Genomic DNA, 24665 nt, shown 5'->3' with positions numbered 1-24665 from the left:
TTTTTTACAACGGAAAGTAGATCAAGAAGAAAAAAGTATTGCAAAGGGTTCTAGACCTTTACCCCTCCCCCCGTTGATTAATCCCCACGGAAAACATCCCCCTGCAAAAAATAATTTCCCAGACCCCCCCCCCCCGCAAGGAAAATACCCCCCCAAGAGGAAAATAACCCCCACGCAAAATACTCCCTCCTTAGAAAATACCCTCTCGGAAAACTCCCCCTCCCCTTGGAAAATAAGATTTCCAAATTTGAGATTTTTATTTGAGTTTTATTAGTTTTGTTGAAAAGTGCTAAGGAATGGGAAAAAGAGGAATTTACAACGCAAATCCATTTGTGTTGAAAAGACTTCCATGTGAACTTTTGCAATTTTGGTTGTAGCGGGTGCCAAATTAAAAAAAAAAGAAAAGAAAAGAAAAAATGTACACAAACAATCATCAAAATTAAGCTAAAAAAATATGGCACCAAAAAGTTAAAGAAATCTTAGCTATTCTCTGAAAAGATTGTTAACTTTGGGTGCCAACAAATTCTTATTTTCTAACTTTTTACAACGAAAGAGTTTTCAAATTCTGCGAGTTCGTTTTTCTTATCTTCCAAGTGTAAAACTACCGCAAATCAATGAATTAATAAATAATTAATATATTATAATAACAATAATAATAAATATAATAACAATTAATAAATAAATGAAACCCAAAACGAACAGAAATTACAATAGATAGCCTAGTCAAACTCAAAACGAACAAGAATCAAAAGGAGTATGGCTGACAACACCCATGTCTTCTTTAGACCAGAACATAATTTGCATTTTACTTAAAAAAAAGAATAACCGTGTATTGTCAGTCTGATATGTTCCTTATAGTCTTAATACTTCTTTATTTGTTAAAGTCAAAAAAGGGAAAAAATTTAAATGTATTTTGTTTCAGAAAAGTGCAAATTATAAGGAGGTGTGGTGAGTGTCAGCCCTACTCATGTTAATTGTTGCTTGTTTTGAGTTTGGATGGGTTATTTTTTTTTTGGGGGGGGGGTTAATTCATTTATTTGTGGCGATTTGTGGTAGTTTTATGGTTGGAAAATTATTTGAATTTACTTCTAATCATTTTTGGCTCAACGATGCTGTTTACTGTTCTTTGACAAACTTCTTTTGTGGAAAAAGTTTTTATATTAACTTCCGTTCATTTCTTATTGACATAGTCTTTTTCATACAAAAAAAAATTATATCATTTATTTTTTTCTATTATTCCCCAGAGTTTTTACTTTAAAGATTATTTGACTTTATTTTTCATCATTTTTGATTTAATGAGGTTCTTTATTCTTTAAAAGCTTATGTTTCCTATTAACAAATACTGTCTGTAAGTTATTAAATAAGAAAAAGGACTTTAAGTAAAGAAGTGACCTAAGTAAGGAGCAACATCAAACCTTAAAACTAACTGAGATTATTACATGCATGAAAGAGGTTACCTCCTCCTCAATACCTCGCTCTTTACGTTAAAGTTATTTTTGTAGAATTTTTCAAACAAAGCTTATTGTTCTAATTAAACGTCCATTGTGTTTCAGGAGTCGTTCTTAAAAAATTAGGACAAAAAGTCAAAACTTTAGTGTAAAGAGCAAGGTGTTGTCAATTCCTTTCATATATGTAATAATTTCTGTTCGTTTTGAGTTTTGATGCTGCTCCTTACTTTCAGTTGAAAAAGCTTGTCTTTTTAAATTTAATTTCTGATTATTTTTAAATAATACCGGGAAATCCAGCTCTCTCTCCATGAAAAATTCCGGTACTCGTGTGCTATACGCCACTCACTCAAGCTTACGATGCGTAAAACTCGAGAACAAACCGATTTGTTCGTTACCTTAGAAACAAATTTGGGCTATATATTTGCACATTAGGGGGGGGGGGTAAAGTATAGAAGGTCTGCATTCAAAATGTGATAGGTACAATCATTCTGCACATTATGAAGTAAGAATTGTTTTCTGAATTTAAACTGTCCAAATACTTAACCCCCCCCCCCTTATGTGCAAATATACAGCCCGAATTATATATTTCCCATCTATTCTGTCACTTGTATTTGTCTTGTCTCGGGCTAAGCTGCAAGAAACTAACGAAGAAACAAGTTTTACATAGCGTAAACTTGGGGGAGTGACGTATAATACACGAGTACGAAAATTCCTTCCCCCTAGGGAAAGAAATCGAATAAAACTCTCAAATATGGAAAGCCTTATTTTCCAAGGGGGGGATATTTTCCATGGGAGGTATTTACCCAAGGGGTGTTTTCTGCGGGGGGGGGTATTTTGTGGATTTTTCGAGGGGGTATTTTCCATGGAGGATGGGAGGGGATAATTGCCGGGGAGAGGGTAAACGCTGGTTACCATTGAAAACGTATTTGATTCCCATCTTCGTGTTTTTATACTAACACAATCAGAAGCAGCGCAATAGCGCTGCCTTAGTAAACAGCGATGTGGGCACAATGTATTATTCATTTTTTTCTTTTTTTCCGATTTTATTCAACATAGTTGAAATTTCGGGAAATTATACTTTTGAGGATTGCAACCCCCCCCCCACAACCCTCAGGGCAAGGCTTGTCAGTTATGCCCTGGAGGAATTTTAAGGTTTAAATAGAAAGGATGATCTATAAAGTTCGGAGGGCACTCATTAGATTGCTAATCAGAGGTTTTAGTGCCGTTTTTGAGATTCAGAATGATGGTAATGGTAAAGTTGATAAACCCCAACGCACTTCTTGTAGGCTATTTTCCCGAAATACATCTGATAGAAATTTTGGGATTACCATTTGTTGTCATAGAAACTTCAAAAAGAGCTCATTCGATTGAAACTTGAAAGGGCTAGTGCCCTTTTAATAGTCAAAAGTGATTGGAGGGCAACTAACCCTCCTCCCACGCCCACCATCTCCCCAAATACATCGAATCAAAATTTTGAGATAGCCATTTTGTTCAATGTAATGAAAAAGTCTGGAAATTATATCTTTGATAATGAACCCCCCCCCATGGCCCTCGGGATGAAGGTTATAAGTTACGCTCTGGGGGCACAAAAGGTATGTATAGAAAAGACGGTCGTAAAAACTCCAAAAGGGGCTCATTTGATTGGAAATCAGATGTTTTAGTCCAATTTTTAACGTTCGGAGTGATCCTCCCCGCACCTCGTACATTCGCAAAATGCATCTGGTAGAAATTTTGAGATGGCCGTTTGTTGTCATAGAAACTTCGTAAACAGCTAATTCCATTAAAAATTTAAAGGGCCAGTACCCTTTTCAGTAGTCGAAAGTGATTGGAGGATAAATAACCCCTCTCCCACGACCCCTTTTTCCCAAGCACATTCAATCAAAATTTTGAGATATCCATTTGGTTCAATGTAATTTAAAAGACCGGAAATTATGTCTTTGAGGATGACAACAACACTTCCTCCTCCACAGCCCGCAGGGCAAGTTAAGTTATGGGTATGTAAGGCATATATAGAATGGACGATAGCATAAACTTCGGAGGGGGCTCATTGGATTGGCAATCAGAAGTTTTTGTGCCCTTCTTAAGATTGCGGGGAATAGGTAGGGGATCCTTACGCTTTCCTTGTTCCTGGGTGATTTCAGTAACTTGCTTCAAGCATGGGGGAGACTATAATACTAAAACCTGTGTTGAACTACATATCGCGTACAATGACTAGCGGGATAAAGAAGGAAGTATTTTTGAAACGAGCTGTGGAGTTTTTTGATAGAGACTCAATTTTAAAGGCCAAAGAATTGTTGACTAAGAGGAGGCCAAAACTGGTGATCGATTTACGAAATGCGTCAAAGATGAGGACAATTTAATGGATATTGCTAAGCTATTTGCAAGATGCGCTAAAGAAATAATAGAATTTGCCAAGTTCGTTATATTTGATCCTCAAGAAGTACCGGCCAGTCGAGCAGAAGTAGGCGCATGTGTCATATCGACAGTGAATGAAATGCGACGGCAGTTCTCGGGTTTTCTCGAGCGCTACAACCAAGTCCCAATCCCGTGGCATCCCGGCAAATCTGTAAGTGACGGAAACCAATCCTGCACCAGATAGACTTTCTCCACTACCCTATTCCGTAGTTCTGAAGAACCCACCCCCCCACTACCACGCCAGAGGAACGAAAACAATTTTTGATGAGTATGTGTGGAGAAGACCTGTCATTCGATGATGTTGAATTGAAAAGATTAAAGATTGAGCTTTCTTTAATTCAGGGTCTTTCGGGAAATAAAAATATCAAGACGAAAACAAACAAAACCAAAAATATAAATGCCTTTCCAGCTTCATGGGAGGGTGTAAAGAGAGAGGCCTTGAATAGATTAGGTTTCAGAAGGAGCGTGCACAGCTGTGTTGGCCTCAGGCGGCTTGGTGCTGCAATGAGTTATTAGTAGTAGTCGTAGTAGTTTAGAGGTTTTGCGAGTCCAGGGTCTTGAGGTTTTGGGAGTCTCTGCACCAGCCCTCAGTCGGCTTGGTGTTGCAGTGAGTTATTAGTAATACTAGTAGTAGTAGTTTTCAGCTATTAACAGAAACCACGCCTGCACACTTCAAAACCGCAGCACACAGAAATATTTAAGTCAGGGCTTCATATCATATTTGTGTCGATAATCTATATTAACATTAATTTTAATCTTGAAATTGGCAAACAAAAAGTAAATAAATGATGTATTACCTTAAAAATGAAAGCTCTCAAGTGTTAATGCTTTACAATGCCATGCGCACGTACTGCTTTCACTGTTCAAAACTCAAAACGGCGCTTTCCACTTGTATTGACCAAAATTTTAGCCACCATTAGAAGGTTTGTGGATCAGGCAACCTCCTTCTGTCTTTAGTCTTAAGCTCCTTCTGTCGCCATCTGTCACAAGATGTTTTATCTTGCGGGAGTCTGATACAAATACAAAAACTGTTTCCTACGGTATGATTCATTAGATGGTTACGAATGGACTTTTCTAAGAAAGAAGAACCTCTCCCTGCCCCTACCCGTCTCCTCTTCAAACCGTATCACTCTTCAAACGAAACGACGGTTACTGTCCATTGATAACCGCTGGCGCGTTCTAAGCTGGAGAACTTGGAAAAAGCTTGGAGAGACTCTCCCCAGCCACTGTTTACGCTGAATTGATTCCAGAAAGTCTTGTTCTGCTTTCCAAGATAGCAAAAAGGCCCAGCATCAAGAATTTCGTTCGTACACAGGGGGAGGGGGGGCAGTTGAGAGCTGTTCCTCTACTATAAGCTTAGAATTGGGGTTAATGAGAAGGGAACTCGCTTAGAAAACAATTCTTGCTTTATAATATTCAGAAAAATTATATTTAACAAATTTTGAACGTAATTCTAAATACTCCTCCCCTCCCGTAATGTGCAAAGATATAGCACAAATTGTACATTTCCCATACGTATTTCTGCTTGCTTTGATGTCTCACTTTACTTTCATTTAAAACACATTCTAGTCAATCAACAATGAAATCGATTAAAAATTTGACATTTCTTACATAGAAAATCCTTGGGACATTTTTACGCATTGTACAGTAATATACAACATAATTTTTGGTCAATTTAGAACACTAGTTTTGTTTTGCCCCCTGTCCTCTCCCTCCTGTTAATGAAAGTACTATTATATTCATTATCTATGCCTTACCAACTTCATATGCTTTGTTTATAAACGGGTCTAATTTCCATTGGCGTATTTTTTTCAGATTTCCCCAGGCATCCAGCGGTAAGGTGTCGCAAATCACGCCCGATCATGTTTGACGCCCTCGCAATCTGTTATTTTCCACTGAAGAACTGTGTCTTGAAGGAAAACAGTAAAGTTAAGTGACTCAACCGTCTGAAAAATCTCCGGTAAATTGTAGCTACTCTGAGGCAAATATAAGGTAGGCTCTTCTTACTTTCGTGAGTTTGGTTTAAAAAAGTTCAAAGATGCTGATATTTCCATCCATACGCAAGACATTTGGAGATTCTTCTGATGGACGGGGGGGATTCAGAGGCTTAATTTTCAATGGGGTAGAGGGAGTAACTGCCCATCCTGATTCTTCCCCAAATCTCCTTTTGAGCCCCCTAGCTTAAATTTAGTTTCTTCAAAATTCTCATCAAAACTAAGATGAGCCTGCATAATTCAAGCATCTACAGAAACGCGTCAGTTTTTTTTGTATATCTTTGTCATTATTGTAGCATATGGCTATTTTTTTCAGTTTTCATAGTCATTTTCATTTGATTTGGGAAAATTGCCTTAACTTTGCTCCCCCCATCACCCCCAGGATTTTGACGAAATTACGTGCAGGAGGGATTCAGTAAAAATAATGGTATAGATCTGAAATTAAATACACAAATTTACCATTCGGCTCCCCTTAGTACCAACGCTCTATTCCTGCTTGTTAGGACATATATAGCCTTAGTCCCTAGACCCTATGGAAGCTTGCTGACTTTTTTAAAACAGGTTTTTATTTAGCTCTGTGAGCCAACTATTGATGAGAAATAAGCACAAAAATAATGCAAAACCACAACATCAGCAACCTTTAATATATAGCTAGCCTAGGGATTTACGGGGATCCATTAAAGGGGTGAGATTGGATTTCATTGAGACGGCAGTGATTTATTATATTTTGAAAGAGCATTAAATTTGAAATAGACTGTTCTATTGAAGTCATGAAATTTCAGGAGGGGAAGGGTAATTGTTAAAAATAAAAGCGATTAAACCAGTAAAGTATATTTTGCTAAATTGTATACCTAAAATATATTGCAGGCCTGCTACGTATCATTTCATTTTGGATGAGGGGAGGGAGCTGAAACCGTATTTAAGTCTCCGTGGATTCGGTTGTCAGCAGACAAGAGTGATGTTGGGTTATTTCCTTTCCGTAGGACCCACAAAAGTATGCAATTTAAGATGTAACCGTATTTTTTGTTTCTTTTAGCCTTTCCACATGTTTTTGACTAGCTTATTGACTATTTTTGACTAGGCATTGACCATTTAGGTAAATACCTCCACTGTTTTGCTCCAGTTTTTCTCAGGATTGCATTTTTTAAGTCAAAATATGATTCCAATACCCTCCGCATAACAAAACTTAATTTATCCCAACAATTCCTGTCCTTCGCCCGCATTAATTCATTCTACGCAGAAATTTTAGGTGTGTAAAATTACAAATAAATAGCAAATAAATAATACTAATTTAAATACTTATTTAAATAATAAATAAATAATAGATTATTAATTAAATGCTAATCAAAAATAAATCAAAATTGCTAATAGTTAAATAATATTAACTAGATAATAGTAATTAAAAGAATTCAATTAAAACAACAAATAATTGAAATAATAAGTTAAAAAAATATTAATCAATTGAAAACAATTTTGTTAATATGTAAAATTTTTATCAAAATTTAGCCTGACAACTTTATGGAAGCCAGGGGGTGCTAATCAAGATTTGCATAGGGCGCAAGCGAGACCAGAACCCCCACTATCCAAGATTTATTCTAGGTCTCCCAAGGAGGAGGAAGGGTGCCTAAAAATACAAATCTTGTTTTGGGTATCTGGACAAACAATTGTAATTTGACATTTTTGCGTATTCCCACGATTATATCCCTCCCTACAAAAAAAGCCTTCCTTCGTGCCCTGTAGATTATTATTTAAATACAGTTTTACTTTCCAGCATATATTTCGTAAATTTTGCTACGTTAGGGGGGGGGGGGTGTCTGGTACTTCCATATCATAACCCTCGCCCACCTCCAAATGTGCAGATTTACAGCCAAAACTCTTTATATCAAATCTATCTCCCAGGCGTTTTAGTTGTTTCAACCCCATAGCTGTGGATCCAAATTCTCGAGTGCGTACTAGCTTGCAGATAAGTATCAATGTTGGTTATTATATATTTAATATTATTATATATATTATTATATATTTAGTTATTATATATTTGCACATTAGGGGGGGGGGGTAAAGCATAGCATATATTAAATACAGCAATGGTAAGGCTACGTATTTAATATATGCTATGCTTTAACCCCACCCCCCTAATGTGCAAATATATAGCCCAAATTTGTTTCTAAACTATTACATATTCGCGATTTCAAATATCCGACCAACGAAAACGGAAATGATCGCAATTCTATATGTATAAATACAAGAATATTTGGGCCGGAATAACTCCATTAACGGTGAGTTTGCGGTAGTTTTGCAAGAGAGAAAAGATGTTCAAAAAGTCAAAATGCATCTATTAACAATAGTTTCATGACCCAAAACAATTGTTCAGGTAATACCAACATTGGCCCAGATAAGTACCGGAATCTTGTCTAAATGGTTTCCCCTTAAAGTTTTGAAAGACTAGGCTAGGGAGCGAGGGTGAATTGTACTCTTTCTAAGAAAACTCACTCTCTCCCCTCAACAAATTCTCCAAACTGAATTTGTAGCTGCCCTGACTGATGACGGTAAATTTTGCCGTGGTAGCTTAGGGCCCCTGTGTTTAAACTAATTATGAATACTTGCATTATCCCCACTTTATATGTTTTGATACTAAAGCATGTATATAAGTTGCGATCGTGGTCATCGTCATGCTTTCCAGACTCATTTTTTCTCCAAGTTTTCTTTGTGGGTAATAAAATTCTAATGTAACTATTTATGAACTTTGGTAAACATATCAGAGTTCATATTATTGACTTACCAATTAAGTGAACATACCACTCGATGCCGTTTTTTATGCTCTACGAATATAATAATCGCTTCTATCGCAAATTAAAATTTAAGCACTTTTTGACCTAAGGTAACCTAACTGAAAATAATTTTGGCACTGAGAAAATGTAGTATTATTTTGTCGAAAACAACCGAGAAAACAGTATTATTTTCTTGAAAACGACCGATAATTCATACTTCAATTGAAAATTCGTCATTTTTAAGAGCTCAAAAAGTCTCAAATTTGAATTTCCTATAGAAGCGATTATTATATTCGTAAAGAGCATAAAAAAGGCAACAAGTGGTATGTTCACTTTTTTGGTAATTCAATAATATGAACTGTGATATGTCTACCTGAACTTTTATCGATAAGAGGGACATGACCTTGTCTAATCTCCTCTAAATTGCTTCACCGACAAAGGGTTCCAAAGTGACGAAACATCTAAGATGATGAGAAAATCTTTAGCAGCGCTATTCAATAGCTTGCATCACCCCATTTTATATTACTTTTAATGATAAATTCGCAGCATTTTAAAGTTTGGATTCTCATACGGTCACTTTCTTGCTCAGTTTAAAATTTAATGTTCGTTTTAATGTCCGGTTCAAGTTTATCTAAAAATAAATCCCGCCTTTTTCGTTAAAAGAGTGAGTCATCTACTCTGTCTACAAGCTCCGTGTAATATTAACCAGAGTGAATTTTGATCTAAATGCCAAGTATCTTGTTGACAGACGTTATGTGTGACAGATTATAGTGAAAAACAGGTTCGATAGTTTTTTTTTAATATCAGGATTAGAGTATGATATGTTAATTTTGTGTTTAAGCTAGATTAAGTAATTATCGGATATCAGGTCAAGGTTATCCCAGAGGCACAGTGCCAAGGGCATTCAGCCCTGCAGAGGTCTATAAACTTGGAGTATTGAAGGGTATTACGCTTTTATTGTTATTGAAACTGGTTCCAAGGGGTATTTACCACCCTTGGTTTCCCCGATCCCTTGATTTTACAAATTCCTTTGGTACTTGTGAATTATACGGAACACATCCAAGAGGTGAAGTTAGGTTAATCCTAATGAAATATACCAAAATATGATGATAATATAATACTTTAGAAACAAAATTAGGGAAACCACGACAAAGAATTATGGAAAGCAGGCCGCACGAAACACATCACATTAACTACGTAACTCATAACCACCTCTTTATATTAAATATTAAATTAAATTATTTCTACGTCGTAGTAATAATCCTTTTGTTAAATTTCTAGCTGAGTGACTTCTTGCTATCTTGGAAAGGGGTTAGGTTACGAAAATGAAACTTTTGGGGATGGGTCTAAAGGCTAAAGTGCATCCCAGGAAGGTACTTTAAAGTACCCAACTCCACTCCTTCTATCTCTAGAGGGCCCTGAAATTCGCCTACATGACAGGTCTATACCTATTGAAACTTTGACAAAACAACATTTTACCTTAATTTTCAGTTACCAGTTGCTTTTTCTCTGCTTTTAGTTCTGAGAATGCAATTCCTGTTATTTAAGTAGAATTCTGAGCCATATCAATGTTGTTTTTTTTTTCAAAATTTAGGAAATGTATTTGCATATCTTTAAAACCGTATAAATTGAGATTGAGCAAAGTTGTGAAGCTGAAAACAATTTTGTTGTGCTTCATTCAAGCAGAAGATTTATTTTGTAAGGTTTCACTTTTATAAGACATATATTTTAAAGGTCATCAAATGTCAAGGCCCTCTAGAGGGAGAAGAAGACAGGTAGGTAATTCAAAATACCTTCCAGGGACATACTTTAGCTTGTAGATCCTCTAGAGGGAGGAGTGGAGGGTGGGTGCTTCAAAATACCTTCCAGGGACATACTTTAGCCTTTAGACCCATCCCTGAAAGTTTCATTTTCCTAACCTAACCCCTTTCCGAGATAGCCAAAAGTCAATCAACTAGAATTTTACCATGATGGTAATAATTATTTGAGTTAGTTTTTCTCACTCAAAATAAGCTAATCATAACCGATGGCAGAGAGGCAAAACGGTTTTTGTCAGATCTTAGAGGGCGAAATTCTTGAGTGTGTTCTGTTTAACTAACAAGTAGCCTACCATTCTTTTTTACTTGTTACATTCAATGAAGCAGAATGAAGAAATTAAGTTGCCCCCTCCCTAGATTTGGTATTAGTCTAGGATTGGGGCTGTTCAAAAGGAAACAGGTTACGAAACAACTGTCGCTTCATAATTCCCTCCCCTTCAGACTTCATAACATGCAGAATGATGTTAGGGTCAATGTTGGTATTACCGTAACAATTGTTTGGGGTCATGAAACTATTGTTAATAGATGCATTTTGACTTTTTGAATATCTATTCTCTCTTGCAAAACTACCACAAACTCACCTTTATGAAGTTATTATATATTTGCACATTAGGGGGGGGGGTAGAGCATAGCACGTATTAAATACAGCAATGGTTAGTTTATGTATTTAATATATGCTATGCTTTACCCCCACCCCCTAATGTGCAAATATATATCAAAAATTTGTTTCTAAACTATTACATATTCGCGATTTCAAATATCCGATCAACGAAAACGGAAATGATCGCGATTCTATATGTATAAATACAAGAATATTCGGGCCGGAATAACTCCATAACGGTGAGTTTGCGGTAGTTTTGCAAGAGAGAAAAGATGTTCAAAAAGTCAAAATGCATCTATTAATAATAGTTTCATGACCCCAAACAATTGTTCCGGTAATACCAACATTGACCAATTGTAGTTTACATATTTTGACTGCGACTCCACTTTACCCATGACCCCCTTGTTAATTTCCAAATATAAAGCACAAATAATATATTTCCCGCATGATATATATTGCTATATATTTGCACATTAGGGGGTTGAGATTAAAGTATTGTTAAGCTGTAGTGAAAATTAACTAAAATTATTCTGCATATCAAGCAGTTTGTGGTAACTAACTGTAAGTAAGGAGCGAGTTGGCTCGATGGTAACAAAAACCTTAAAAAACATAGTCTTGACAACAATAGATACATCAAAAGAATCAAATTTTGATGCTTATTGAAAAACATATAAAATTCGCCAAGTTTAATGTTACCCATCAAAAGTTAAAAGAGTCCTAGAAAATTTGCCCAATTTTTTAGTAATTTATTGTTTGGATAGTATAATTTAATCCTAAATAATTTAGTCAGAAGCTAATTTAATGTAAGTAGTCCCCATGACTAAAAGAAAAACAGACAGAAAAACTTGGGTAAACGCCAAAAGAAAGACCAAGAGAAAAGGTTCGTTTATTAAAGAGTTGGCACTTTTGCTTATTAGCTTCAACTCCGTACATACCAGGTGTTTTCACAAGCATGATTGGTCACATATGTGTATCAGGCATGTACGACGTAAAGGAGGAAGGAGGTGGTGAGTCCTCAAGCATTCACCATTTTGCGATTTCTGTTGTATGTCTCAATAAGATATGATTTGTTGTGTCCCCCAAAGTGACTGCCAGTCTCAACCTGAGAAATAAATTTTACCACATGCTTGATAGCAATAATACCATTTTGTGGGATAAGAATTCTAAGCCCCAGTTGTGCTTGAGGGCAACCGTTTGCATTGAAAAGATCTGAGTTTCGTATTTCCTTATGTGTGGTCAGAAATTCAAGTTTCATAAACTTTTTTTATGGCACTTGGTATTAATTCGGAAAAAAATAGAAAAATTGAAGTATTTTTAACTTGAGAACGGTTGGTCAGATCTTAATGAAATTTGATATTTGGAAGGATATCGTGTCTCAGAGCTGTTATTTTAAATCCCGACCGGATCTGGTGACATTGGGGGGGGCAGTTGGGAGGAGGAAACATAAAATCCTGGAAAACACTTAGAGTGGAGGGATCGGGATGAAATTTGGAGGGAAAAACAAGCACAAGTCCTAGATACATGATTGACATAACCGGAACGGATCTGCTCTCTTTGGGGTAGTTGAGGGGGATTAATTCTGAAGAATTATAAAAAATGAGGTATTTTAAACTTACGAACGGGTGATCGGATCTCAATGAAATTTGTTTTTTTTTAGAAGGATATCTTGTTTCAAAGCTCTTATTTTAAATCCCGACCGGATCTGGTGACTTGGGGGGAGGTGGGAGGGTGAAACCTAAAACTTGGAAAACACTTAGAGAGGAGGGATCGGGATGAAATTGGTGGTAAAAATAAGCACAAGTCCTAGATACATGATTGACATAACCGGAACAGATCTGATTTCATTGGGGTAGTTGGGGGGGGGGGGTTAATTCTGAAAAACTCGAAAAAATGAAGTATTTTTAACTTAAGAACAGGTGATGGGATCTCAATGAAATTTGATATTTGGAAGGTTATCGTGTCTCAAAGCTCTTATTTTAAATCCCGACCGGATCTGGTGACATTCGGGGGAGTTTGGGGTGGGGGAGCCTAAAATCATGGAAAGCGCTTAGATTGTAGGGATCGGGATGAAACTTGGTGGTAAAAATAAGCAGAAGTCTTAGATACGTGATTTACATAATTGGAACGAATCCGCTCTATTGGGGGGGGGAGTTAATTTTGAAAAATGAGAAAAATGACGTATTTTTAACTTACGAAGGAGTGATCGGATCTTTATGAAACTTCATATTTAGAAGGACCTCGTAACTCAGATCTCTTGTTTTAAATCTCAACTGGATCCAGCGTAATTTGGGGAGGGGGCAGTTTGGGGGAACCGGAAATCTTAGAAAATACTTAAAGCGGTGAGATCAGGATGAAACTGGATGGGAAGAATAAAAACCTGTCTAAGATACGTGACTGACATAACCAGACCGGATCTGCTCTCTTTCGTGGAGTTAGGGGGGAGGTAATTTTGAAAATTGAGGTATGTTTAACTTACGAAAGGGTGACCAGATCTTAATTAAAAAAATAAAATAAAAAATAAAATCGGATAGATCGGATATAATAAAAAAAATATCGTAGATACGTGATTGACGTAACCGTACTGGATTCGCTCTCTGTGGGGGAGTTGGGGGGAGGGGTTCAGTGCTTTGACGAGTTTGGTGCTTCTGGACGTGCTAAGACGATGAAAATTGGTACACGTGTCAGGGAGCTGCACAAATTGACTTGATAAAGTCGTTTTCCCAGATTCGACCATCTGGGGGACTAAAGGGAGAGTAAAATTAGAAAAAAGGTATTTATAACTTACGAGTGGGTGATCGTATTTTAATGAATTTTGATGCTTAGAAGAACATCGTGACTCAAAGCTCTTATTTTAAATCCTGAACGGCATTAAGTCTCTGATTTTCCTTTTAAATCAATCTATTAATTCTTAGAATTTTGTTAGAGCTCATACCATATGAGCTCTTGGCTCTTAGCTCTTCTGGCCTCGTCACAAGTGCCATATGAGCTCTTAGCTCTAGTTCCCTTTTTAGGCTTCGCCTTCATTTTGAGCCTCGTATCTGGGGGAACAAATAGGGGACTCCGTTCTACTTCTTGTTCCCCCTTCTCCCCTGCTGACGGCTCGCGATTTTTCCGCGTTTTTCACAGTCTCCAATAATTTTCTTCCTCTGGCACCTTGCTAAAATATGGATTGTACGTATGTGGACAAGTCAGTTTCTTCGCGAAGGTTAGAGGGTTTATTCAGGGGTAGGTTGTCAGTTACCCAAACCACTCATCCTTAGACTCACAAGCTCCGTATTTCAGGCTTCTCCACTTTACTATTTTTCAAACACCAGCAGTTCTAGGATGAATGACAAAATAGTGCTAACCAAAACTGAGGGTACCAGAAGACATTTGATTTTATTTTAAATTTTCAATAAAAAGCAACGTCCGCGAAACTTTCTTACACTTCATCTATTTTTAGTCCAAAACACCAAAATATCTTGAATATGTAATGTATAAAAATTAGCATTGAAAACAAGACACGATGATTTTTTACTCAAGACACCACTTTTGAAGGTCCCCTTTAAAGGAGTTAGATGCGAATTCCAGCACTGAGCTCAAGCTTGAAAAATAGCAAAAAGCAGGCAAATTACATGGAAAATACAAGATATTCTACAGACAATAATTAAAACGCGGGAATAAAGAGGGCGAAGGGCCCCTCCGCTCTGTCAGTACCTGCAAAAAGCCTAATTCTAATTAGCATTTCTTCCCAAGAAGAATATGTGGTTTGGTACATCCACTCCCCCTCCCCCACAGAAAATCTTAAAAACATTTCCTAGTGGTATTTGAGGAAAATTTAGCATTATTTCGCCAGTAGGTAAAAGCAAGAGCTAAAAACTCATATGATACTTGTGACGAGGCAAGAAGAGCTAAGAGCCATGAGATCATATGTATGAGCTCTAACAAAATTCTATGAATCAATAGATTGATTTAAAAGGAAAATCAGAGACTTAATGCCGGTCAGGATTTAAAATAAGAGCTTTGAGTCACGATGTTCTTCTATCCAGTACGGTTACGTCAATCACATATCTACGATATTTTTTTATTCTATCCACCAAGCTTCATCCCGATTCCTCCACTCTAAGCGTTTTCCAAGATTTCCGATTTCCCTCTCCAACTCCCCCCAGTGTCAACAGATCTGATCAGGATTTGAAATAAGAACTCTTGAGACATGGATTCCTACTAAATATCAAATTTCATTAACATCCGGTCACCCGTTCTTCTCAATTTTTCTATTTTTTCCAAATTAACACCCCCTCCCAGCTCCTCCAAAGAGAACGGATCCTATCCAATTATGTCAATCATGTATCTAGAGCTTATGCTTATTCTTCCCATCAAGTTTGATCCCGATCTCTCCACTCTAAGCGTTTTCCAAGATTACTTTCTCTCCTCCAACCCCCTGTCCTCGGATCCAATTCGAGTTGAAAATGGAGCATCTGAGACATAAGATCCTTCTATATATCAAGTTTCATTAAGATCCGATCACCTATTCGTAAGATAAAAATACCCTAATTTTCACGATTTCCAAGAATTCTGGTTTCCCCCTCCAAAACTCCCCCCAATGTCAGGGGATATGGCGGGAATTTAAAATAAGAGCTTTAAAGCATAAGATCCTTCTAAATATCAAATTTTAATTAAGATCTAATCACCCGTTCGTAAGTTACAAATACCTCACTTTTCAGAATTACCACCCCCTCTCCCCAACTCAGCCAAAGAGAGCGGATCCGGTCCGGTTATGTCAGTCACGTATCTTAGACTTGTTTTTATTCTTCCCATCCAGTTTCATCCTGATCTCTCCGCTTTAAGTATTTTCTAAGATTTCCGATCCCCCCCCCCCAATGACGCTGGATCCGGTTGAGATTTAAAATAAGGGGTCTGACTTACGAGGTTCTTCTAAATATGAAGTTTAATGAAGATCCAATCACTCCTTCGTAAGTTAAAAAAATACGTAATTTTTTCTAATTTTTCAGAATTAAGCCTCCCCCCAATTCTCCCAAATAGAGTGGATCGTTTCAATTGTGTCAATCACGTATCTAAGACTTCTGCTTATTTTTCCCACCACGTTTCATCCTGATCCCTCCAGTCTAAGTGTTTTCCAAGATTTTAGGTTCCCCTCCCAACTCCCCCCCCCAATGTTGCCAGATCCGGTCGGGATTTAAAATAAGAGCTCAAGACACGATATCCTTCCAAACATCAAATTTCATTAAGATCCAATCACCCGCTCATAAGTTAAAAAATACTTCATTTTGTCTATTTTTTGCGAATTAACCGGCCCCCACTCCCCCCCCCAGATGGTCAAATTGGGAAAACGACTATTTCTAATTTAATCTGGTCCGGTCCTTGATACGCCTGCCAAATTTCATCGTCCTAGCTTACCTGGAAGTGCCTCAAGTAGCAAAACCGGGACCGACAGAATTTGTGATTACTATATGTCACTTGGGTAATACCAAGCGCCATAAAAACGGACTCCCTAAATGAAACGTATTGGAAATTATTATGAAACTAGTAAAAACCTTGGGATTAAAGACACCCATCATCTCCCCGTGTATACGTGTGTATCAACTGATTAATATTTTTCTTTATGAGTCATTGCCTTTCGTATGAAAAAAGACGGTTGGATAAGAGGGTGAAAACAAGTTTTGACAGGTCCTCTGGGATCAGTTCCAATTTGTTTGTAAGTTGAATTTGCTCTCCGATTTGAAACTGAATTTTAATTAGGTGAAAGGTTTTACGCCATTCTTTCTACTATAAAATTTTTAGTTGAATTAAAAGTTGAATGACCCTGAAAAAAAGAAAATCTAGACTACAATAATTCAAAGTAAGACAACTTTTATGCTTTCATCGAAGATCGTTAAACCAACTTGAAAGGCTATTTTTATTTTGAAAGGAATGTATAGGTAATCGTGGAAGTAAGAAAGGGATAGAAGCTGGGTTACACACGAATCGCTCGGTCGGATAAATTAGGGATATACATAGAAATGCTTTTCGTAGGGGCAAATTATTCAGAGTAGCGGGGACAAGCTTAGGAATATGTCAGAATACCCAAGTTATACGGTGGGATTTGCAAGAACTATTTTACAAATCTTGATGAAGATTGAATACCTACCCATTCACTCCCACCCTGTGTGCGGGCCTGTGGGGCTAGCGGATTTGGTACTTAAGTATTATACGAGAAACACTCGAGAAGTGAAGTTTGGTTAATGCTAATGAAATATACCTAAGTAAGATAAAAAATAAAATATTTTAGAAGCAAATTTGGGCTATATATTTGCACATCAGGGGGGGGGGTGAAACATAGCATATTTAAATACGAAACCTAAACAAACCAAACCTAACCAAAATACCAACTAGATATTTAATTAAAATATAGCTATGCATGGTCAGGCACTATATTCTACATTGCAAACTACCCAGGATGAAAACCGGATAATGTCTTGAGTGTTTCTCGTATAATACGTAAAATCCGTGGATTTTTACGTACTTATGCATTATATAATACACAATCGAGAATTTCGACCGCGAAGATCAGACAGGACGATAACCGGTATCGTTTGCAATGTATAGTGATAGAATAGTGTCTTACCATGGATGTTCAAATTCAGATTTGGGATTTGCCCAAGGACTGACGAACAGGCAATTATATTTTGCCTGGATAAGGGGTTCAAACGGTACCGAGGTACGTCCTAACATCAAATGTGGCGGGCGGCAGGAAAGACAGAAGGCAGAGCTCATTTCTAAGTGATTCTATAGGACATTTATGCGTTCTGGGCGCTTATTTCTAAGTTGTAGTTTTTACAATTTAGTAATAAAGTATTATATTTTCATTATACTTTGCTTTATTTGATTAACATTAACCAATGTCTAGAAATTTTCTAGTGTTGTGCCCACTAATATTTTACTCATCAATGAAAACACTTCTCGATTTTTAAATAAGCTGTGGTGATTACCAACGTAAATTCTGTACGTTTGACTTGCTGTCAAGGCACATTGCGGGGTTCTGTGTTATAGTAAGGTTGTTTGGGTTGTGTGTTATAGTAAGGTTGTTTGGGTTGTGTGTTATAGTAAGTAACAACTTAAAGAAAGTGCGAATAATAGACAATTTAGTCGATGAATCAAGAATCGTATTAATCGTACACATCTCACTCCTGTGTGGGAGTGGTGCACTATAAAGTCAAGAATACCGTGTGTGGATTAAATGACAATATAATGAATTATATGAAACCAAAAGAATTTTGATATTCCAGGAGAAGGGCACAAGTTCTCATGTGCCTGCCTGTGTGAAGCATTTGATATATTTGGGTTTCTCTCTCCCTGGAGTAAAATACTTTGTGTTAAAGCTAATCCGGTTTTATATCTCAATAAGACATTCATCAATTATTCTTTTGCTGTGATAACTCAGCGGTGTTATTTCTTTCTTTCTGTTGTCCTTGTGATATTTCTAGAGCAATCGAATGGATCCAACACCACCGCCAGTCGGTCAAGGCACGTAAGTGGGATTTGGTTTCAGGTGTGAGAAGAGGCACAATTTTAACAGTCTCAATAAAAGAGGGTACCTGTCGGCACAGCTTAGATACCAATACAGTTATGAAAACTCGACTTAGTTTGGGACACAGTGCGCGGTAGGGTTGCTAGCGGCTGGAGACAGGAAACTAGTATTGTATCTAATTGGTAACAGGAAACTGATATTGGTATCTAAGCTGTGTATGCAACAAAACAAAATTGCGTTCCCGTCTATGGTGCTGTAGTACGATCTACGCGTCGGAGCGCGGGCTTGGAGGAGGCGCCAAGTTCAGAGCTCTGTACCAAAAGCTTCTCATGGGCAAGACAGGAGTTTTCGTAACTGTATTGGTATCTAAGCTGTGTTTGTCGGTTATTGGAAACACACCAAAAAAGTCAAGTTAGGTTAATCCTAATGTGATATAACAAAAATTGATGATAAAATAATATTTTTGAAACGAAATTATGAAAATCTAGCCTGACCTAACACAACATAACGTAACCTACCTCCCCTAAATTGCAAATATATGGTCCAATTTATACAAGATCAAATGCATTCTGTCTTAGTCCAATGGATTGTATCATCCGTCACTTTTTTGTAGCTATGAAACCGGTTTTCTGAGATGTAACCTAAGCGTAATTCTTCAATGTGTTTTTAGTAACCGACAAGTACCTAGAAGAGTTATATGAGAAATAAAAAAAAATCGTAATAGTCTCAAGATTCCTCAAAGGCATAATCCTTCCCCCTGGTTGTGTGCCTGGATTTGCCTGATATCTTTATCCTGTATATTTAACTGTCAAGATACTTGTAGCCTAAGTTTCTAGTTTTTACTTTACGGGTTGAATCAAAATCTGATTTTTTTTTTATTTTTTTTTTAAGCCTTCAAGCCTTTTGTTATCGGAAGAAATGGTTACTAACAACGGTAGGAAACCTTCCAACATGTTTTACAGTTTTCCGCTCTCCAATAAAATTTGATGTTGTGTAACGAAGGGCTTTTGAGTAATCGCAACCGACATGAATAATCATGCTCTTTTGGAATTGATCATTTATATGATTGTATGGTAATCATTAACCGGCATTCAAATAGCTGTAGATGCATATCGTCAGTCGGGTATCAAAAGGAGGTATATCCGTAATTGTAAATTAACAGAAGAGCAAATAAAAACCTCGCAACTTTTTTATTTTCCCTCCAATAACCGTAAAAAAATCGACATGTGAAATCGATATATATATATATACTAGCTGTGGTGGGGGCGCTTCGCGCCCCCCCCCCCAAGCCCCCCCGCGCGCGTAAGTCGTTACGCGCCATATTAGTTACGCGCCATTGTAGTTGTGTCCCTATGTCCCACCTGTGATATATATATATATATATATATATATATATATATATATATATATATATATATATATATATATATATATATATATATATATATATATATATATATATATATATATATATATATATATATATATATATATATATATATATATATATATATGTTTTTAACTACGTAAAACTTGCGAATATACAACACTCTTTGCTGTCCCATTGTCTGTGCATATAAATAGATTTTCAGGTTTACCGACTCTTGAACATGCAACATATAATGGTCCATGGGAAAACAATCCGTATTCAGATCTATACCTCATGATTCTAATGATTGCCCTTGAGCTTTGTTGATGGTGATTGCTAATCGACCATTCCCTGAGTCGCCATCGTCATTTATATATCCCCCTGTGCACCCCGGCGTCCCCTTTGTAGTTATGTCCCTGTGTCCCGGTCGTCATTTATATTCCCTGTGTCCCGGTGTTCCAGTCTGTGATTTCTCTTTGAGTGTCCCGGGCGTCATTTATATTCCTTGTGTCCCGGTGTCCCGGTCGTCATTTATATCCCCCTGTGCCCCCCGGCGTCCCCATTGTAGTTGTGTCCCTGTGTCCCGGTCGTCATTTGTATCCCGGTGTCCCGGTCTGTATATACATTCGTTTTTTAGTTTTGTTTTTCTCCTTTATTTTTTTCCTTTTTTCTTTTTTTTCTTTTTTAGTTTATTTAGATTTTTAGATTTTTTAGTTTTTTTATTAGTTTTTAGTTTTTTTGTAGTTTTTACCATTTTTTTAGTTTTTTTAGTTTTTTTTTTTTACTTATGTCCTGGTCGTCATTTATACTCCCTGTGTCCCGGTCGTCATTTGTGTCTCGGTGCTTTGTTGATTGCTAATTTATATTATATTTATATTTATATTTTTTATATTTATTAATATTTTTTTAGTTTTCTTTTTCTCTTATTTTTCAGTTTTTTCCTTTTTTTTAGTTTTTTCTTTTTTAGTTTTTAGTTTTTTTTGTTTTTTACCTTTTTTTAGTTTTTTTAGCTTTTTTAGTTTTTTTATTAGTTTTTAGTTTTTTTTTTAGTTTTTGCCTTTTTTTAGTTTTTTCAGTTTTTTTTAGTTTTTAGTTTTTTACCTTTTTTTAGTTTTTTTTAGTTTTTTAGCTTTTTTAGTTTTTTTTCTTTTTAGTTTTTTTTTGTAGTTTTTACCTTTTTTAGTTTTTTTTCTTCTTTTGTATTAGTGTGAAATAATTCAGACGTCATATGCGGACAAACACGACGTCACTCGACAGACAGACAGACAGACATAACCCACAAACAACTTATTTTTATATATATTTATTCATATTTTTTTAGTTTTCTTTTTCTCTTTTATTTTTCAGTTTTTTCCTTTTTTTTAGTTTTTTTCTTTTTTAGTTTTTAGTTTTTTTTAGTTTTTTACCTTTTTTTAGTTTTTTTTTAGTTTTTTTAGTTTTTTAGCTTTTTTAGTTTTTTTATTAGTTTTTATTTTTTTTGTAGTTTTTGCCTTTTTTTTTTTTCAGTTTTTTTTTAGTTATTAGATTTTTACCTTTTTATATATATATATATATATATATATATATATATATATATATATATATATATATATATATATATATCAATCCTTTTTTTTACGGTTATCAGAAGGGGAATAATGTTCTTTTCTGAGAATTTTTTTCTGATCTTTTGAAAATTTACAATTATGGAGATAAGTCCTTTTGGTTCCCGAATGACGATTAAAAGTGAGATTTATGTCTCCATCCCTTTGGTACTGAGCGTACAAGGCTCATCATAAAAAAGGTTATGTTCTGGGAAGCATGGGTCATTGTTAAAGGCTTAAAGCATCCTCTAGATGATTTGTTTTACTGTGTAAGCATGGATTTTTCGAGGAAGGACTGTAAATTCTCGGGGAGTTAAGGGCGGTCAAGTCGTCGAAAAACTTGAGTGCTTGTTCCATCAAGGTTCTAAGAAAAACGACAAGGGAGGTTAGGGGGTTCGACTTATAATCTCGAGGTAATAAATTGTTACAACAAAAACTAATGAAAAGGAGACATCTAACAACTTCACACAAGGTTGTCCATCTATAAAACGAGACCAGAAACACTATATGATGCAAAGGCATGGTCAACATATTCGCAGAATAGGCCTTCATTTAATTAATCCAAAAATCTCTTCTTCGAATTTCTTAACAGTAGAAGGGACTATGATCCTTGGAACATAAAGGTGACGCATTCCGAGACATGGCAAATAATTGCATGTTGTGGTGTCCCTGCTGTCGTAAGTGGGCATCTATGGGGGAGTTTTAATAATAACATCTTACCAAACCCGTGGAGCCCCTCCCACAATGGAGTCCCGAGGGGCTACCGACTATAAATTAAATGACACAAATAAAGGTGAGATTTATGTCACCGTCTCTTTGGTACTGAGCGCACAAGGCTCATCATCAAAAAAAGGTTATGTTCTGAGAAGCATGGGTCATGGTTGTAGCGGTAGCTGCAACCTAGTAAAGAGCGAACAACAGCCCATAGTAACCTGAAGTTAGAAAACGCGTTTAGAAAAAAACTGCCTTAGCCATCTGACACTGATTCAGGAATGCTAACTTTATTTTGGTTCGTCTTAAAAGTAATTAAATAAAAAAACAAGTTTTTCTTTTAACGGAAAGTAAGGAGCGGCATTAAAACTTAAAACGAACAGAAATTACTTCGTACATGAAAGGGGCTGCTTCCTTATCAACGCCCCGCTCTTTACGCTAAAGTTTGACTGGTGAAGAAGCAGCCCCTTTATATACGAAGTAATTTCTGCCCGTTTTAAGTTTTAATGCCGCTCCTTGCTTTCCGTTAAAAAAAACGTTTTTTTTTTTTGTTTAATTTCTGAACGGTTTTGAATCAATGCATGTTTTGATTTTGGCTCTCCGCAGATGAATAATTAAAACGAAATTTGCATATTTATTTTTTTGGTTAAATGGCTTTCTCATAGTTTTGATCGAATGATTTTGAGAAAAAAGGAGCCGGGGAGGAGGCCTAGTTGCCCTCCGATTTTAGGCTACTTAAAAAAGCAACTAGAACTTTTAATTTTTTACGAATGTTTTTATTAGTAAAAGATATACGTAACTTATAAATTAGCTTACGTAACGAACTTCTGTGTTCTCATGCTTTTATTACGTATATGAGGGGTTCACCCCTTCGTCAGTACCTCGCTCTTTACACTAAAGCTTAAATTTTGTCCTAATTTCTTGAGAATGACCCCTGAATCACACAAGCCGTAGAATAAATAGTTGAAATTACTAAAAGCTAGCGTAAAGAGCGGGGTATTAGGAGGAGGTAAGCCCACTCATATGCGTAATAATTTCTGTTCGTTTCAAGTTTTAATGCTTCTCCTTACTTTCAGTTGAAAAAACTTTTCAAACTTTTTCATGTGTCTGTCTGTGTTTCTGTGTGTCTGACTCTGTGTGTTATTTGTTTCTTTTTGTCTCTGCATGTATGATGTCTGAGTGTGCGTCTGCTTGTCCCTGTGTCTGTCTTCGCGTTTTTATGTGGTTGAGTGTCAGTTTTTAATTTTGAGATGTTTTTTTTTTCGTGAATTTTTTTTAACTTCGAGATGTTTTTCAAACTTTGACCCATTTTTTCTTCGTAGCGCTTTTATGGCGCTTGACTGTTAGCCAAGTGCCATTATAGCGATCGCAATTTCTGTCCATCCGTTGGTCGGTCAGTCTGTTGGTCCTGGGTTTGCTAGTTTGGGCACTTCCAGATAAGCTAGGACGATGGAATTCGGGAGATGTATCAGGGACCGTACCAGATGAAATTAGAAATAGTCAATTCCTCGATACAACCATCTGGGGGGGGGGTGGAGGGACGGTTAATTCTGAGAAATTAGAAAAAAATTGATATTTTTAACTTACGAACGGGTCTTCGGATCTTAATGAAATTTGATGTTTAGAAGGACCTCGTGTCTCGCAGTTCTTATGTTATATCTCGACCCGATTCGGTGACATTGGGGGGGGGGAGTTGGGGAAAAACGGAAATACTAGAGAACGCTTAGAGTAGAGAGATTAAATCTAAGGGACCAGACTAGATTAAATTGGAAATGGTCGCTTACCTCGTTCGACCATCTGGAGAGGATTGCAGGGACGGTTGATTGGGAAAATTAGAAAAAACGAAGTATTTTAACTTACGAACGGGTGATCAGGTCATAATAAAATTTGATATCTAGAAGGACCTTGTGCCTCAGAGCTTTTATTTTAGATCCCGACCGGATCCAGTAACATTGGGGGGAGTTGGAAATCTTAGATCGGGAGGAAACTTTGTGGGAAGCATAAACACAAGTCTTAGATACGTGATTGACATAACCGGACCGGATCCGCTCTCTCTGGGGGAGTTGGGGTGAGGGATTTCCAGTGCCTTGGCGAGTTCAGTGCTTCTGGACGTGCTATGACGATGAAAATTGTAGGCGTGTCAGAGACCTACACAAATTGACTTGATAACAGTCTTTTCCCCGATTCGACCATCTGGGGGGCTGGAGCGAGGGGAAATCGTGAACGTTAAGGGATGTCTATATTACCAATGGGATATTGGATCTTAATGAAACTTGATATATAGAAAGATCTCTTGTCTCAGATGCTCCATTTTTAATTTGGATCGGATCCGTGGACATCGGGGGGTGGAGGGGGAAACAGAAATGTTGGTAACCGGGAATCTTGGAAAACGCTTAGAGTGGAGAGATCGGGATGAAACTTGATGGGAAAAATTAGTACAAGTTCTAGATAC

General features: G+C 36.7%; 1 protein-coding gene across 2 annotated transcripts in view; it reads left to right on the top strand.

Moving 5' to 3' along the window:
• Positions 1–5694: 5694 nt before the first annotated feature.
• Positions 5695–24665, top strand: part of LOC136041039 (uncharacterized) — a 44025-nt gene continuing 25054 nt past the window's right edge. Inside the window, exon 1 of one of the 2 annotated variants that reach the window (XM_065725571.1) lies at positions 5695–5855. The gene's annotated coding sequence lies outside the window, so the exon portion shown is untranslated. Of the gene's footprint in view, positions 5856–9309; positions 9407–24665 lie in introns of those variants that run through there. The other variant, XM_065725570.1, reaches the window with a different exon arrangement.

The sequence above is a fragment of the Artemia franciscana genome, chromosome 21, assembly GCF_032884065.1.
Source record: "Artemia franciscana chromosome 21, ASM3288406v1, whole genome shotgun sequence".
NCBI lineage: Eukaryota > Metazoa > Arthropoda > Branchiopoda > Anostraca > Artemiidae > Artemia > Artemia franciscana.
Note: the sequence above shows the minus strand (reverse complement) of the source record. Positions and strands in the feature narration are given on the sequence as shown.